The sequence below is a fragment of the Bactrocera neohumeralis genome, chromosome 4 (genome assembly GCF_024586455.1).
Source record: "Bactrocera neohumeralis isolate Rockhampton chromosome 4, APGP_CSIRO_Bneo_wtdbg2-racon-allhic-juicebox.fasta_v2, whole genome shotgun sequence".
NCBI lineage: Eukaryota > Metazoa > Arthropoda > Insecta > Diptera > Tephritidae > Bactrocera > Bactrocera neohumeralis.
Genome location: NC_065921.1, coordinates 60,835,077 through 60,853,965, shown reverse-complemented (window position 1 = coordinate 60,853,965; position 18,889 = coordinate 60,835,077). Strand labels below are relative to the sequence as shown.

Here is an 18,889-nt window from a genome sequence, read left to right as displayed (position 1 = left end):
CGTTGGCCGTTGAAAAGTTAAGACTATACTTCTCAGGATCATTTATTTCTTCAAAGACATTAATGACCTTTAGAAATATGCATATTTGCAATATTTCGTTGTCATTTCCATATTCGTAGCAATAGAATTTCTATGGCATAGGTAAAGTAATGGCCGCCGATTGTCACCCCTTGCCGCTGTAGCAGCTTCGCCTACGTATACGTATGATCGTGAATACATATCGACCCAAATTTTTGCGAGAACCACCAGAAAGTTGTGCAATTTATGATTTTTAGCTTTTGCCATCGTCGCGAAAAGACGACTTGTTATACTAAATTATAATAAATTTATAAAATGTGTTTATGAAATGTGAATTTAAGTTTTCTAGTTTTCTTTCATACAAAATGATATGCATTTCTTAGAATATCACTAACTTCATCCTCGAGTAGGGACTTCACGCACCTTTTTTTCTTTGTTTTCATTCTTTGTTGTAGTATTATATATTATGAAATAGGCAGTTATAACGTTGTCTAAATCAAAACTAAATTATCGATTGTTATGTGAAAATGTTATTAGTTTAGTACATAAAATAAGTTTAATACACTTTATGACAAAATGAAATGTTCAATTTCGGGGTACCGAAACTATTTAATAATGATAATATAATTTTTCGAAAATCCGAAAATTTCTGAGTACAATATTAGTGAGTAAGATTTATTTTATTATTTTATGCACCTTGTCATGAAGGTATCGGGAATTCTTCATTTAAATCTCCCGCTTATATGGAAGACAGGTCTGTCAACCAATGTGTTTATAGCAGCCGTTTATGTCAGTCGACCCCAGTAGTCGAATTTTAGAATGACCGAAAATATTGATCAACGTATTTGTGTTAAATTTTGTGTAATGAACAAATTTCCGTGTGCCGATAAATTGAAAATTTTGCGGAAGGCTTTTGATGGATCTGCTCTATCAAAAACGCGCACTTACGACTTCTACAGAGCCTCGTTCTGGATCGAGACTAGGTAGCTGCAGATATGCTGGATCGAGCCAATTCGGATCCCACCTTCATCGAACGCATAATTACTGGTGACGAGACACGGGTATATGACACACTTACGAATCATGCTCATTGTTTCCTTCGATATTCGTGGTGTCGATTACTATGAATACGTTCCAACTAGTCGAACCGTTAACAAAGAGTATTATCTTGGTGTTATGAGGCACTTACGAGACTCTATCCGTCATTAAAGTCCGAGTTTGTGAGCCAACAATTCGTGGATTCTTCGTCATGATAACGCACCATCGCACAAAGCCATCATTGTGAATGAATTTTTGGCCAAAGACTCAACAAATATCATTGCGCAAGCACCGTATTTTCTGATATGGCCTCTTGTGACCTTTTATTATTATTCTTATGAAATATTTTCGTTTTATTTATATATGTACATATGTATGTAAAGTCCGCATCCAATAAACTGTAAAGTACAAAAAATAAGTGCTGCATTATGGGGGTAATAAAAAATTTTCAATTTCAGAATTTCATTACTTTTTATTAACATAACTAGACAATCACTGAAGCACGGCTAGGTGGTGTTTGTATTAGATGTAAACAAATGCAAATGCAAACTGTAATTGAATAGCGAAAATTCAACAAGTATGAATAAAATATTAAATATAGCATACAAAACTTTATATAAGCGCTTACAAATATAAAAAATATATTCTATTAGCATGACTCCTATACAAAACAGCTGTGTTCGATAAACTTTTACTACTCAATTGCAAATAGTTTCACAACCACACAAACAAATATACATAATAAAGTATCTATCTATGTTTGTCTTGCACATTTCATTCTATATCTGCTCTTCTTCCCTTCCGTTTCTTGCAGACATATTTCACATTTTATTCGCGTGCTGAACAACAAACGACAGTCCGGAGCTGTATCCCAATCGTCGCGGAGAAGTGGTGCAAGGGTAAGTTCCAGCACCATACACAGTTCCACATATAAACAAGCGACATCTGTGAAAATTATATTTGCTTTATATATTTATTACATACCTACTCGTACACATACCTGCGTCGCCGTTTAGTAGAGTTTTGCGCTTCTCCATAAAATGTTACGTATACGCCACCGGTACGCTCACCGCACAAAATAAGCTGTTAGTGACTGGCGATGCTTCACTGTGTGCCGCAGCGCTGACAAGCAAATAACTGTGTATGCTCACTGCCGGCGTCTTCGCATCAGAAAGTGCTTCAATTGCTTGCCCACTTACCGTTCGTCAATCTGTTTGCGTGCTATGACCTTTTTGGAACATCTCTCAATGGCTCCTGGCGCTAGGCTGTGCCGCTGCAGCTGCTGTGAAGCAATAATTTAATTTTATTATTATTATTATGCGTAACTTAAGTTCTTTCCGCTGCCGTAATCATATTTTCCTAAACGCGACGATGCGCAGCCAAGCGCGGTGGTGAAACTGGCGTAGTCGATGAAGCAGATGAGGCAGGTGTTGAAATGAGTACAATAAAAATATGGGAAGGGTATTAGCCTATGTGGTTGTAAAATAATTTTCAGTACGAAACAAACCCTTTTCTTACCAGTTTAACAATATGAATAGCTATAGAAGTCCAAAGGAGGATGGAGTCATGTGTAGAAGTTCACGCAAGTGAGGAAAGTTCTCTGATCGCCATTCACTTGGGAGTGGCCAGAAACGATTCTTTTACACATGGCTCAAGCAGCTCACTACTTCCGGTCTTTGACCAAGTATCCACTGGGTAGCCTAAGAACATCCGTTCGAAGGCGAGCTAACGTGAGAAGGCGAAACATCCCCTGCATAGGGTTGTGCGCTGGGTTTGGGATCCGCCACGTAAAAAAACACCCCCAGTGAATAGGTATAACCAACCACGGATGAGAGACCCTCCTATTGATGACGACCATGGCAAACGAAATGGGGACTACGAATTGAGGGCATGCACCCGGAATGTCCGGTCCCTTAATTGGGAAGGTGCCGCTGCCCAGCTGGTTGATGTCCTCGTAAACACAAATGCTGACATCACCGCCGTCCAAAAAATTCGATGGACGGGACAAGGACTGAGACGAGTAAGTCCTTGTGACATTTACTACAGTGGCCATATAAAGGCGCGCAAGTTTGGTGTTGGATTGGTGGTGGGAGAGAGACTCCGTCGCCGAGTACTATCATTCACTGCGGTGAATGAACATCTAGCCACAATCCGCATTAAAGCGAGATTTTTCAACATATCGCTGATTTGCGCCCACGCCCCGACAGAAGAGAAGGGCGATGTGACCAAAGATGCCTTTTATGAGTGCTTGGAGCACACCTATGAGCGCTGCCCCCGCCACGATGTCAAAATCGTGCTTGGCGACTTTAACGCCAGGGTGGGCAAAGAAGGTATATTTGGCACTACGGTCGGTAAATTCAGCCTCCACGACGAAACATCCCCAAATGGGTTGAGGCTGATTGACTTCGCCGGGGCCCGAAACATGGTTATCTGTAGTACTAGATTCCAGAATAAGAAGATTCATCAAGCTACCTGGCTGTCTCCGGATCGGAAAACTACCAACCAGATCGATCATGTTGTGATCGACGGAAGACACGTCTCCAGTGTTTTAGATGTGCGTGCGCTCCGAGGTCCTAACATCGACTCGGACCACTATCTTGTTGCAGCTAAGATTCGCACCCGCCTCTGTGCAGCAAAAAACGCACGCCACCAAACACAAGGAAGGTTCGACGTCGAGAAGCTGCAATCACAACAGACAGCCGAACGATTTTCTACTCGGCTTGCACTCCTGCTCTCTGAGAGCACTCGTCAACAACTCGGTATAAGGGAACTGTGGGACGGCATTTCAAACTGCTTACTTACAGCTGCAACCGAAACCATTGGTTTTCGGAAAGTGCAAAAGAACAGCTGGTACGACGAGGAGTGCCGTGTCGCAGCGGAGAGAAAACAGGCTGCCTACCTCGCAACGTTACGATCGACCACTACCCGTGCGGGATGGGATAGATACCGAGAGTTGAAGAGGGAAGCGAGACGCATTTGTAGACAGAAGAAGAAAGAGGCCGAAATGCCCGAAAATTCTACGAAAAAACGCAGCGGCTTACAGAAGGTTTCAAGATCGGAGCATACTCTTGTAAAACCCCCAAAGGTGACCTAGTCACTGATGCCCAGATCATACTTAAATTGTGGAGGAACACTTCTCCAGCCTGCTGAATGGCAGTGAACGCAGAACACCAGGAGAAGGTGAACCCGATTCCCCAATCGATGACGATGCAGCAGACGTTCCATTATCCGACCATTAAGAAGTTCGAATAGCAATTGCCCGCCTGAAGAACAACAAATCGGCAGGTGCCGACGGATTGCCGGCCGAGCTATTCAAACACGGCGGCGATGAACTGATAAGGAGGAGGACGAAAGCATGCCCAACGATTGGAATTTAAGTGTGCTATGCCCAATCCATAAAAAAGGAGACCCCACAGTCTGCGTCAACTACCGTGGGATTAGCCTCCTCAACATCGCATATAAGGTTCTATCGAACGTATTGTGTGAAAGATTAAAGCCCACCGTCAATAAACTGATTGGACCTTATCAGTGTGGATTTAGACCTGGAAAATCAACAACCCACCAGATATTCACCATGCGCCAAAACTTGGAAAGACCCGTGAAAGGAGAATCGACACACACCACCTCTTCGTCGATTTCAAAGCTGCTTTCGACAGCGCGAAAAGGAGCTGCCTTTATGCCGCGATGTGTAAATTTGGTATCCCCGCAAAACTAATACGGCTGTGTAAACTGACGTTTAGTAATACGAAAAGCTCCGTCAGGATCAGGAAGGACCATCTTCTATACCAAACGAGGTTTCAGACAAGGCGATTCATCGTGCTTTTTCAACCTGGGAGAAAATAGTTCGAGCTGCAGAACTAAATAGAGAAGGTACCATCTTCTATAAGAGTGTACACGTATGCCGATGATATTGATATTAACGACCTCAACACCCGCGCCGTTAGTTCTGCTTTCTCCAGGCTGGACAAGGAAGCACAGAAAATGGGTATGGCAGTGAACGGTGGCAAGACGAAATATCTCCTGTCATCAAAGAAACAGTCGTCTTGGCTCTCACGTCACTGTTGACAGTCATAACTTTAAGTCGTAGATAATTTCATCTATCTTGGAACCAGCGTAAACACCACCAACAATGTCAGCCTAGAAAACGCAGAATAACTCCAACGCAGAATAACTCTCTCGCAAACAAAAACCAGGTGTCACATTGGTGCTGAGTCTTGGACGATGCAACAACGGGTGAGTCGACGTTGCGAGGAGCAAAGTCCACTCTCGACAAACAAAAACCAAACTCTATAAGTCACTTATAATTCCCGTGCTGCTATAACGCTCCCTCCCGCCGGGGAAGCAGAGGAAGAGGAAGACCTCCACTCCGTTAGAAGGACTAAGTGGAGAAGGATCTGGCTTCGCTTGGAATATCCAATTGGCGCCACGTAGCGAAAAGAAGAAACGACTGGCGCGCTGTTGCTAACTCGGCTATAATCGCGTAAGCGGTGTCTACGCCAATTAAGAAGAAGAAGATAGAAGTCCAAAACTATTTGAAAAACCTAACAAGTGTTAAAAATTAAGTTCAACAGAGGAGAGAGTTGTATAGTTAAAAATCTAAGAGGCTAATTGAAAAGTTTGTGCTTGATTAAAGATCTACAAGTAGAACTGAAAAGTGAGTAACTAAGGCAAACGAAACTCACCTATTCTTTGGATAATCAGCCGGACGGTTTGGAACAAAATAAGATTCATGCTTCAACGACTAACTTAGAACTCTTAATTTTCTTCACAGGAATAATTTGAAATGTACTTATAAGGGTTTCGTAATAAATTCATCCATAAGTGGCTCACACTGATCAAGTAGAGAGCTTTATAAGTGTTAGTTGTTATTTGTCTTTGGTTTCCATTTCCTTTCCTAATCTCAAACAAGAATTTAGTATAGAGTAGTGATCAGTATTGAGTTCCCATATCCACATATCTCCTATCACGAAAAATCTGCTACAATCTTCTTTAGCAGATGCCAATAAGTTTTGGGGAGGTATTTGATTACGAAGGTTCCTGTCTACCAGAAAGAATAGTGTTGTTGAACAGCATTACTCATTAGCTTACTAGACAAGGTTCTTTGGAGCTGCAGTATTTTGCACGATAGGATTAGCAAATTTATCTACTTTCTGATTGATAGCTAAATTCGCAAGCACAACCATTTAGTCTAGGTTTAGTTTCCAATTTGCCTTGCAGCTCAATGGTGGATAGTTTTACCTATCAGATTCAGATTTATTCCCAATCGCAAGGCAGCTATAAATTACAATAGTTTTATACACATACATAGGTTAATTTTTGTTACTTTTTTGCTGTTCTTCAAGAGCCTGTTAGAGCTCTTTCTAACAGTTCAAATCCATTCAAATTGAGGCCTATTTGTGATAACTGTAATTAATACTAAACGAAAAAGTTAATTGTATTAAATTTAAGCAACAAAAAAATTATAAACTATACCTACATTATTATATTTTTAAAATACCATATTTTCAAGAATTCTACTTCAAGTTCCAATTCTGCTTGTTTCCAGTGTTTACTAGTTTAATATATAGTTATTTTTCTCCGGTAATTCAAATAAAATTCAATTACCAATCGAGTTGATAAGCATCAATGAATTTACCTTCCATCGGACTATACTTATCTTAATATTAATATCTACTTTCTACATCAGTACAACGGGAACTCATCTCAGTAATTTCCCATGATTGCTTTGAGCAAAGAAGGAAATCATTTCCAAGTAAGCCAGACAACGACTGGCGGCTTAAATGCGAGTACTAATATACACAGACACAGCTGTTGTTGTATTTGTTTCCTTACAACCGCCTGATAAAGATATTAAATGGGTTTCTTTACTTTGCTGCAGGCGTACATAAATTTTATATTGAAAACTAATCACTACTTTTCTGACAATTTCTGACAACAAAAGAAAACTAATAGGAGTCGTAAAAAATATAGGAATAAAGGAGATGGTACACGCGTATATATGTTTATGTAAAGGACTTTATTTATGTTTTTTTCGAGCGGTCGACAATAATTGATTTACTACTATATTTTTGGTTTTGTAAACATAGGAATGCATACTTGTGTTTTACCATAAAATCATAAAATTCCTTTGTTAGAGGGTTAATTAAACTTTAACTCAGTATACTTAATGCAGCTTTATAGACCGGAATAAAATTGTTATGAAATATTATTTAAGTAATTTATATTTTTAATTTAATTTTTTATTTTACCAAGCAGAGAAACATTCATTGTTTGGATTTCATTGCAATTTTTTGCATTTGAACGCGATCTTATAGAAAATCTGAAACACTAAATGTAAATTGAGCTGCTAATGATACTGTATGGCAAAAGGTATTATATATAAAATAATATTCCAACAATAGAAAATTTAAACTTAATATTTATTAGCATTCTAAAGAAGCTCCTTTGGCATTTATTTAGCTACGGCTACGTCTTAGATGAGTTCAATTTTCGATGCCTCGTTCGAGCATTTCGACTGGTAACTGGTGAATGACACGCGAGTTACATATATCGTTCCACAAACAACCATATGTAATGAAAACTCCAACGTAGACGAAATCATGAGAAAATATTTAAATCAACCCAACAACATTACTGTGTAAAACACTTATTTATTTGTTGGTTTGATTTAAATTGACACTCACATAAATATGTATAACGAAAATGCAAGTATCGTTGCTTCATAAAAATTAAACAACGATACTTGTAATGTAAACAATTTGTATTTAAACGTTGTGGCTTAAATTTCATGTCACCGAACTTAAATTTATGAATACTACATGAAACGTTATTACTTTTACTTTCATAAGCAAAAGTCAAAGTAATATCCAATTACGTAGGAATATTTGTATGTCCACTTAAAAAAAGTACTTAAGCCACATGTGTAAATGTCAATGCACTGAATTTTTTGTACGACCACTTAAAAAAAGTACTTATGCCACATAAATGTCAATGCACGGATTTTGATTTTGTTTATATTTGCTTATTTTGAACAATATTGAAGGTTTCATTTTAAGAACGAAACTATTGTAAAATTAGTCTTAAGATTCATTTGAATAAAAGAACAGCTTAAACTCGTTTTTTAATTAAACCTTTGTTTTATTTCTGGCGCCGTCACGGAATTGTGTTTCTTAAGAAATACACTAAAAAGTTTACCTATCGCGAAAGTGAAATTTAAATAAAATCAAATTAAATTAAGTTAAAATAAAACGTCAAAATAAGTGACATTAAAAACGCAGACGCAGTGTTTCAAAGTTGTGAGAAAATATAAAAAAAAAATTATTTGTGGAATCAATACAATAAAATAAAACATGAGCCGCTTCGACGCTAACAGGAACCTTGACGAAAGGGAAGAACAAAGCAATCAACAACAACAATTGGAACAAATGGCAAATGTCATTAGGCAACAAGAGGAAGCAGTTAACCAAATGAAGCTTCAATTCGAGAACGAGATGCAGACACAATCATTATTAAGCACGAAAGAGCTGTCACAACAATTTAGACAGCTGAGGTGCTTGGACGAAGGGCATAATATAATGGCATTTATAAAATCAGTGGAAGCCATTATCAACTTATGCCCACAAAACAACAATCAATTGATGAACCTGGCGATGAAAATAGTAGCTAACGAAAAAATCCTGGGAGATGCAGGAAGACACATACAAGAACTAGGCGACAACCCAACATGGCAAGAAATTAAAACTAAACTAATACAACAAGGAAGACCAAAAACAACATATGGCGACATCTTTAACAAATGCAGGAATATGAAAGTAAGTAATCTAAGAGAACGATTTGATTATTTTCAAAGGCTAAATTTGAGATAAATCAAATTTATTTATTTGATGATATTTGTATGATATTTATAAATAAATATTCTAAAATTAAAGCTTTAGATGATACTAGAACTATACACATTACACACAGAAAAAACTTTAGCAAACAACATTTTACTGTGAATAAAACGCAATATTTTCACACTAATCAAAACATAAATAGGAACGGCTCAGTTACGCGAATTAAACCAAATACCAATATGTATAACTAAAATTATCAAAACACACAAAATACTAATACACGATAAAATGAACAGTATTCACACAATTTTACACAAAATTACGGCAGAGGAAATAGTAGCAATAATACAAGATTTTCGCGTAGAAGCACTAACAACAATAATACCACACAAACACCTAAACCAATGGAAATAGGTGTACTCGAGGAAAACGAAGTAAATTTTTTAATAACGCCTCAAGATCAAAACTCCCCATAATAAATATAACGATAGGAAAAACTAAAATTAATTGCCTTATAGATACAGGATCAACTACAAGCATATTAAAAGAAGGGATATTATCGGAAAATTATCCCAAAATAACAATGAAATATGCTATAAAATACAAAACTTTAAACGGGGTAAATCAAATAAAAAGTGTAGTAACCATACCATTTCCAAAAGAATTTGGATGCTTTGGCACCCTTCAGTGGAAACTATTGAACTTTTCAAACACAAAATTTTCAAGTATAATAGGCCAAAATTTCTTAAAACCTTTACAAGCAAAAATTAATTGTGCGGGAAACTACGTTGAAATTAAAAAAAAAAATAAAATTTGTTTCGAAGAATTTAATTATTCCCAATACATAGAGAATGTTTGCAATTTAGAGCATACTAAACAAAATTATCTAAAAGATAAATTCAATTTTTCCCATTTGAATAAAGAAGAACATCAAGCAACCCTGAGGCTGCTCAATGACTTCAAAGACCTTTTCTTTAAAGAAGGAGATAATCTATCATGCACCAATGAGGTACAGCATGAAATTATAATAACAAATTGTAAGCCTTTATACTCCAAAATTTATAGATATCCTCAAATTCATGAAGAAGAGATAAAATGTCAAATTGAAGAAATGCTACAACAGAAAATAATTAAAGAAAGCAATTCACCCTACAATAGTCCTTTATGGATGGTAGAGAAAAAAGCAGACAATTCCGGGAAAAAGAAGAATTTACCGTGGATGACAAATTTCCAATTCCAAACTTAAATTCAATTTTAGACAAACTAGGTAGATCACAGTACTTCACTACCCTGCATTTAGCCAAAGGTTTTCACCAAATCTCAGTTAGAGAGGAAGACAGAAGAAAAACCGCCTTCTCAACACCATTTAGGCATTACGAATTTATTCGAATGCCATTTGGATTAAAAAATGCTCCATCAACTTTTCAAAGATTGATGAATAGAGTCCATAAAGAACATGTTAATAAAATATGTGTCGTATATATGGACGATATTTTAGAAGAGCATTTAACTAATTTAAAGCAAATATTCGAATCCCTAAGGCTAGCAAAGTTAAAAATACAAGTGGACAAATGTGAATTTCTCAAGAAAGAAGCTCAATTTTTGGGCCACATTTTAACATTAGAAGGAATTAAGCCAAATCCAGCCAAAGTTAAAATCATACAAAACCTAAAGATACCTAATACCACAAAAAGAATAAAATCATTTTTAGGAATGACAGGATTTTATAGGAAATTTATTAAGGATTATGCAAAAATTGCACATCCTATGACGCAATAGCTAAAAAAAGGACAAACAATAAATATATACAACCCATAATTTATTGCAGCGTTTGAAAAATTAAAGGATATAGTTACAAATTCACATATATTACGATATCCTAATTTTAATAAACAATTTAGGATTACAACTGATGCTAGTAATTTCGCAATTGGAGCAGTTCTGCCTCAAGATGGTCACCCTATTGCATATGCATCAAGAACACTAAATAATCATGAAACAAATTATGCTACTATCGAAAAAGAACTCTTAGCGATAGTTTGGGCAGTGAAATATTTTAGGCCTTATGTCTTTGGTAGGGCTTTTGATTTGAAATGCGACCACCAACCATCCATCCGTCCATAAGTCCAAGCCTTCAAAGATGGTTAGTGAGTTTGGGCGAATATAATTTTTCCATAGAATACATTACAGGGAAAAACAATTATATATGTAGCAGACTTTTTGAGCAGAATAAGAAATGACGAAATTTTTTCCCGCATAGAAATTTTCCAAGGGGATGAAGGTAGCAGCATGTCAGTAGAAGCAGATACTGTCCATTCACAAGAAGAAAATTCAGGATTTGAAATTCCCATATTAGATACAATTGTTAACAAGTTTAAAATGCAAATAATAATAATAAAGGAGAAACAAACCGCCGTCGAATCTATATTCAATTACAAACGACTTTATATTGATCAAAGAGATATTGAAGAAAATGGAATAAGACACATTAGAAGAAGGGAAATATGTAAAGGAAAAGTAGGTATATATTCGCATCTTAGCGATCATGAATATTATAAAGTACATAAAATTATTGAAGAAGAATTTGCATCTAATCCTAACGTGAAATTTGTCAAATGTTCTTTTTTAGCAAAAAACGTTGACAACGAAGAAGAATTAAGAAAACAAAATGCATTATTTCATAAAAATGAAAGTGGTCACTGTGGAATTATAGCCACTTACGAAAAATTAAAGAATAAATTATGTAATCCTCATATTAAAGAGCAAATACATAAGGTAATAAATAATTGCGATACATGCTCAGGTGGCAAATATGATCGAAATCCCATAAAAAACTAATTTTTTGTTACTGAAACACCCAAAACTACTAATGAAATAATTCATGTTGATACCTACGTAAATAGCAAACATTCATTTGTCGTCTTCATAGATAAATTTTCAAAACATTCTACATGTCTATCACTTATGGATAGGAATAGCAGAACCATTGTAAGTAAATTACAAAAATTTTTATCTATAAAAGGAAAGGTAAAGAAAATGGTGTTCGACAATGAATTTAGAGCTCACAAAATTGAAGATTTTTTAAAAAGAGAGGGAATACAATACCACATAACTAAACCGAATAGTCACACTGGAAATAGTGATGTGGAAAGATTAAATAATACAATCACAGAAAAAATTCGGACTCTAAATATTGAGCATTATTTACCAATTACCCAACAAATTTTTAAAGCTATCACATACTACAATGATACTTATCACAGCACAATTAAATGCAACCCAATAGAAGCACAAAATAAAATAATAGATCACGCGATAATTTATGGTAGGCTCTGTAAAATAAAACAATCAAAAATAAATAAAGCAAATATGAATAGGGAAGAATATACAGAAACTAGACAAGACGGATTTATAAAACACTATAAAAATGTACGACATAAAGAGGAACCAAAGTTAAAGAAAAAACCCTTACAAGGAATCCACACCACTAACATAAAAAGACCTACCAAATTTGGCAACTAATCATTGAAAGTCTATATATTAAAATAAATCATAAATTTAAATTTGCAGGTACTTAATAATGTGGATATTATTATTAATCTCATCCTCTTTAGTAGAAGTGAGAGGAAATTTAATCACTAAAAAAATAACACAAACTAACGGATACATAGAAATTTATAATAATAATCAAAGCATACCGATAGAATCCGATTTAATTTTACATAAAATAGATATTCAAGAAACAAAAAATCTACTCGCATCAATGAAAGATAACATAGATATTTTTAGTGAAAGTCGAAGAAATTATATAATAAATCGAGTAGATACACTCATAAGTACACTAAAAGCAATAACACCTACAAGTAGACAAAAATGGGGACTAATAAACATAGGCAATGCATGTAAATATCTTTTTGGTACAATGGATAATACTGACCAAGAAGATATCACCAACCATCTTAACACAGTCGATTCTAACTTACATAATTCTATAACAGAATTAAATCAGCAAATAAAAATTAACAGCCACTTTAACTCAACAATATAGCTTATTGAAGAAACAATAAATCAGAATCAGAAGAATATTCTTTATCAGATAGGAGGATTGCATAAAACTATAAAAGATGTTTTGTTACAAAATACCTATTTAGAAAAATTACTTATGTTAAATTCAATTAAAAATCATATTGAGCATATTCAAACATATATAACTACAGCACAAAATGGCATAAATGATGCCAATATCCTTACAAAAAATGAAATGGGTTATTATAATATAAACATTGGAAAAATTAAATACTTAATAACGGCAATATTTGAAAAAGAAAGAAAATTAATATTTGTAATCAAAGTACCTAAAATATTTTTTAATATACAAGTAATAACTATAATACCTTCCCCTTATTTAAATAAAGAAATAAATGCTGAAATTTCAAATGTATTCAAATATAATGACAAGATCTATGAGTACAAGAAGAATAAATACATACATGAATATACCATATCAAAACACTGTATAATAGATAAGACATGTGAATTAACTACAAATGTTAACTCAGAAATAATTAATATTAATGACGAAATCATAATTGTAAAAAATGCAAAAAATTATTTAATTCAAAATAATTGTGGCTCGGAAACACACGGAAACAGTGTACCAACAGTGCCAACAGTGGTAACATTAATAGTAATATTCTTTATAATAATATTAATGTGCAATCATTGTAAAAGAAATAAATAAAGAATTCAGGAGAATCCTTCGTCTAGGGGTGGAGGAGTTACATATATAGTTCCACAAACAGCCATATGTAATGAAAACTCCAACGTAGACGAAATCACGAGAAAATATTTAAATCAACCCAACAACACTACTGTGTAAAACACTTATTTATTTGTTGGTTTGATTTAAATTGACACTCACATAAATATGTATAACGAAAATGCAAGTGTCGTTGCTTCATAAAAATTAAACAACGATACTTGCAATGTAAACAATTTGTATTTAAACGTTGTGGCTTAAATTTCATGTCACCGAACTTAAATTTATGAATACTACGTTATTACTTTTACTTTCATAAGCAAAAGTCAAAGTAATATCCAATTACGTAGGAATATTTGTATGTCCACTTAAAAAAGGTACTTATGCCACATAAATGTCAATGCACCGATTTTGATTTTGTTAATATTTGCTTATTTTGAACAATATTGAAGGTTTCAGTTTAGGAACGAAACTATTATAAAATTAGTCTTAAGATTTATTTGAATAAAGGAACAGCTTAAGCTTGTTTTTAATTAAACCTTTATTTCATTTCTCGCGCGATGTTTTGCTCCAAGTCGTTCATCGAAGCCGGTTTGTCTTCATAGACTTTGACTTTACATATCCCCACAGGAAAATGTCTAACGGGGTGATATCACACGATATTGGTGGCCAGTCGACCGGCCCAAAACGTGATATTATGTGCTCAAGTGTTTTTTTGATAATTTGCTGATTTACATATCCATTGAGTCAGAAAAGGCCTCATCGCTGAACAAAATTTGGTTCGAAAACGTTGGCACTTCTAGGAACTTTTTTAGAGCCCATAGAGCGAAGGGATGTTGCTTGGGAAGGTTGAGGTGCTTCAGTTCTTGCACAAGATGTATCTTGTAGAGTTTTAATTTAAGATCTCTACAACAAATGCGCCAAGTTGTTCCATACATCAGTCCGAGTTGCTGCGAACTCCACCGAATCGACTCTCCACGGTCTTCGTGTACACTCTCAACTACGGCTGCTATATTTTCATCACTGTATGCTAGGTGCGATCTATTGGATCGAATGTTATCCAATAATGAATGCTGGGTCTCAAGATGCAGTTGCGAAGCGCTCGAAATACATTTTTTAAAAAACGTGAATTTTCGTAATAAACTTGAACGATTTGTAAACTTTCGTCAAATAATACATACATATATAATAGGACGCTAAGCTACACTGAAAAGAGCATGTCAAAAAAGGAGTGAACTTGATACAAAATTTGTTAAACTTTACAGCCTAGTTGGCAGGAAATCCACTTTATCAATTAAAAACAAACTGGTAGTTTACAATCAAGTTCTGAAGCCAGTTTGGGCCTACGGAGCCTAAATATGGGTTTGCCCAAGTCAAAGCTGTATTGCTACTCAGCGCTTTCGAAGTAAGGTACTAGGGACTTTTCTTAATACTCCTTGGTACGTTAGAAGCCTCCAGACTCCTCGAAATTGCTTTCATTTTTATATGCTACGTACAATTGTAAAATAATAATAAAAAAATGGACTTGAGCTCGATATATCAGTTTGTATGGAAGCTATACGTAAAAGTTGTCCGATATTGGCGGTTCCAACAAATGAGCATTTTATATTGATATCTCGAAAACTGAGGGTCTCGTCTATATATACGACACGGTTAAATCAACTCGTCACGCTGATCATTTATATATTTACTTTATAGAGACTGCGACGTTTCCTTTTGACTGTAACGCACATAGTGGAAAACTTATATACATCGTCCGGGTATAAAAAAATAAAAATCAATGTGCCTTAATGTCTTTACAGTGTTATATGTATAATAAAGTTAAGTTATTTATGAATTAAAAGCTTCGAATATTTTAAAAATGTATAGCACATAGAATTTCTGTAAAAACCTCACAAAACTGAGAAAGCAAAATTAAACTATTTTATTTATAAAAATATTTGTTTAAAAATTTTACATATTCTTGTTCTTTCTTTCTATTTATTTAATTAAACGCAAAGCATTGACAGTTTAAATGAAACTTATTTACTTCTGCTAATACATATTTATATACATTACATATTTTTGAGGAAATGGAAATATAAATTTTAAGTTTCTTCTCAGAAAAACAATCGAATCATCAGCATTAGTTCTTCTTCTCATAATTTGAAAGCGTTCTTCGTTATGCGAAAAGTCATCAACATTCGTATATAAGTATCTCTACATATATACATATACATGGTTATATTTTCTCGACTTCTTTCCTGTACTTTAAGTACTTCACGTGTTATTTATGAATTTCACATTTTCGCCCACATTAAAAACTTTTGTTGAAAGTATTCGCTGAAAAATTTCCTAAAATTATGCACTTTCAAGTGAAATTGCTTTTTTATGTGCTGTAAAACATGGCGAAAGAATAATTGAGAAAAAAGTGCGTACGCCTAAATGCATGCAACGCTTTACTGCTTACCTTAAGCACTTTATCAGCAGTTGTTTTTTTTGATTTGCTGAGCGCCGACTTCCATACAATTTTCACGTTACCTCCAACGCCTTAAATCATTTCAGGCGCCAACGCAGGCTGTTTTCAAACTTTTCGCCTGTTTTTTGTTGGGCTTACTTCTTTTAGACGCTTTCAATAGTTTATTTCCATTAATTCAAGTTGAGTGAATTTTGTGAAACTTTTAACCCTTTATTCTAATGCCTCATTTATTTTGACATTTTTTGATATAATATATTATATATTTAATGCATCACCTCTTTTCTTTCTCTCTCAGCTCCTACTGTGAGCGCGGATGTCGCTATTGAAAACGTGTTATGTGCAACCTCCAGCATATCCTGGCCTATATCCGCGTGCACTGAACTGCCATTATAAATTGCTTACGCGTCAGCCATATATAAGACTTAATTGTAGAATGAGCACTTCGTGGTGGATAGACAGAGGTAAGTAGATGAATAGTCAGTTGAAATAGTAGTTGATATCATTTGCAAATAAATCGAGGGTAGTTGAGGCTATATTAGAAATCCTAAAGGAGTACGCCTCTACTTTTATAGTATATAAATACAAAATTAAATATACAAAATATAGATACAAAAAACATATAAAATGCATAAACTGGTTGGGTTTGGAGTTTGCTGCTTACACCAATTGAGCTTGAAACTTCGACAAGTACAATAGGGAGATAGAGATCTCTTGACTAAAATGTCCTTAAGAAACAATTACCTGCCCCAGTTTGTACAGTCCAAGTTTGTGCGTCACTTGCGTTTCTAATATGAGTCCTCCCAAAATAAGCTCCTTCATGCAGTAGCAGGTGTTTTCTGAGATTTGTGGTTTCATTGAGGCTGCTGTTGTTTCAGAGTTTGTGCTTTTGACAGCTGGATTTCTACTTAGTTTAGTTTATTATTTTATAATAAACATATGTATGCTTGCAAATTGTACAAATTTATTACCAAACAAGGAAAAACGTTAACTTCGGTTGCACCGAAGCTAAATACCCTTCACAGGTGCATTTCTGTTAGTAACTATGTATTCAGTTTGTATAGTAATTCGTTCTGAACAATTGTTTGGAGATTATATTGTTACCATTTGCAGTAATCCATGCCAAATTTCATGAAGATACCACGTCAAATGCGAAAGTTTTCCATACAAGCCTATGATTCTGATCGTTCTTCTTCTTCTTACTGTCTTAGACTGAGGTTTGAGTGCATAAGCAGTGCAATTAGCTTAACCATGTCGACAATTGACACTGGATGGCAGACAGTGAACAGTAAACGAAGAGCAGCCCCTAACTACCCTCTTTCATCTTCTCGAAAACTAGCCAGAGTGGATATCGATACTGACAACAACAACGAAAACCGGTTTGAAATACTTAGTAATAAGGAAAGCGACAACAACAATGTAACCAATAGTAACGAAGAAGTGAGCGTTGAATCAGCAAACAGACCACCGCCAATCGTAATACCAAATGTGTCAAATATTAGTGGAATGGTTCTTGTTGTCTCCAAAGTCATAAACAAAGCTAATTTCTACTACAAAACACAAGCAGATGGACAAACAAGAATAACTACAAAAACAATTGAAGCTTACCGCTCTCTTGTTAAATATTTGAATGAAAAGAATATGGAATTTCACACATACCAGATCAAGCAAGAGCGATATTTTCGGGTGGTGATTAAAAATCTTCATCCTACATCTGAAATTGAAGACATTAAGAAAGAAATTGAAAATTTTGGTCATCGTGTAAGAAGAGTCAGCAACATTACAAGCCGTGCAGACAAACGCCCACTCCCCTTATTTTTCGTCGATATTGAACCAGCTAAGAACAACAAAAACATTTATGACATCAGATACTTAGTTAATGCAGTCGTTCAGGTGGTACCACCAAAGCAAACTAATTCCATTGTCCAATGTCACAGATGTCAAGAGTTTGGGCACACGAAAAGTTATTGTAACAAATCTTATGCTTGTGTTAAATGCGACTCTAATCACAACACTACCGAATGTACCAAAGAAAGAAATGCTCCTGACAAATGTGCAAACTGCCAGCACGAACATCCAGCTAACTATCGCGGGTATCAAGTAAACCAGTCACTGTAAACCAAATATAATGCTAGCAAAGCACGCACGATGGAGAGCCCGCTTGTTTATAAAGCCACAGAATCCACAAATTTGCAAAAACAAAATTCATTTTTCAACAGCAAAACAAAAAACATGGCCTCGTATGCTGATGCTGTAAAAACAACTAACCTTGATCAATTTTTAGAAAAAATTGACATAGTAATTAACGCACAGACTGCTCAGATAAGTAATTAATTAGCAATAGTCAATAGTTTATTGAACAAAGTATGCATCTAAACTTAAGAATAGCAATTTGAAATGCCAACGGTATTGTCAACCATATTAACGAAATCGAATCATTTCTTAACAAAAATTGTATAGATGTATTTTTAGTTTCCGAAACTCATTTTTCACAAAGATCATTTTTTAAAATTAGAGGATACGACATAGTTTATTGTAACCACCCTGGGGGTAGAGCCCGAGGTGGGTCAGCGGTGATTATTATCTCAAAAATTAAATATGAACCATTGAAAGAAATTTGTTCACCTTCGATGCAAATTTCACGCATAAAAATCAAAACAAACACACGATCAATAGCTATTGGCGCTGGATACTTTCCACCCAGACACACAATCAGTTGCATAGAATATAAAAATATGTTTACCGAATTCGGCTCGACATTCTTACTCGGAGGAGACTTTAACG

The 18,889-nt window shown here is 35.0% G+C and overlaps 1 long non-coding RNA gene and 1 pseudogene across 1 annotated transcript; both read left to right on the top strand.

Moving 5' to 3' along the window:
• LOC126754595 (cubilin-like) overlaps positions 1-18,889 on the top strand; it is a 295,041-nt pseudogene that overhangs the window by 213,221 nt on the left and 62,931 nt on the right.
• Positions 5,330-14,188, top strand: LOC126754729 (uncharacterized). Its single transcript, XR_007666411.1, has 2 exons — positions 5,330-7,961; positions 14,028-14,188. It is a non-coding gene; the product is annotated as an uncharacterized LOC126754729 (long non-coding RNA).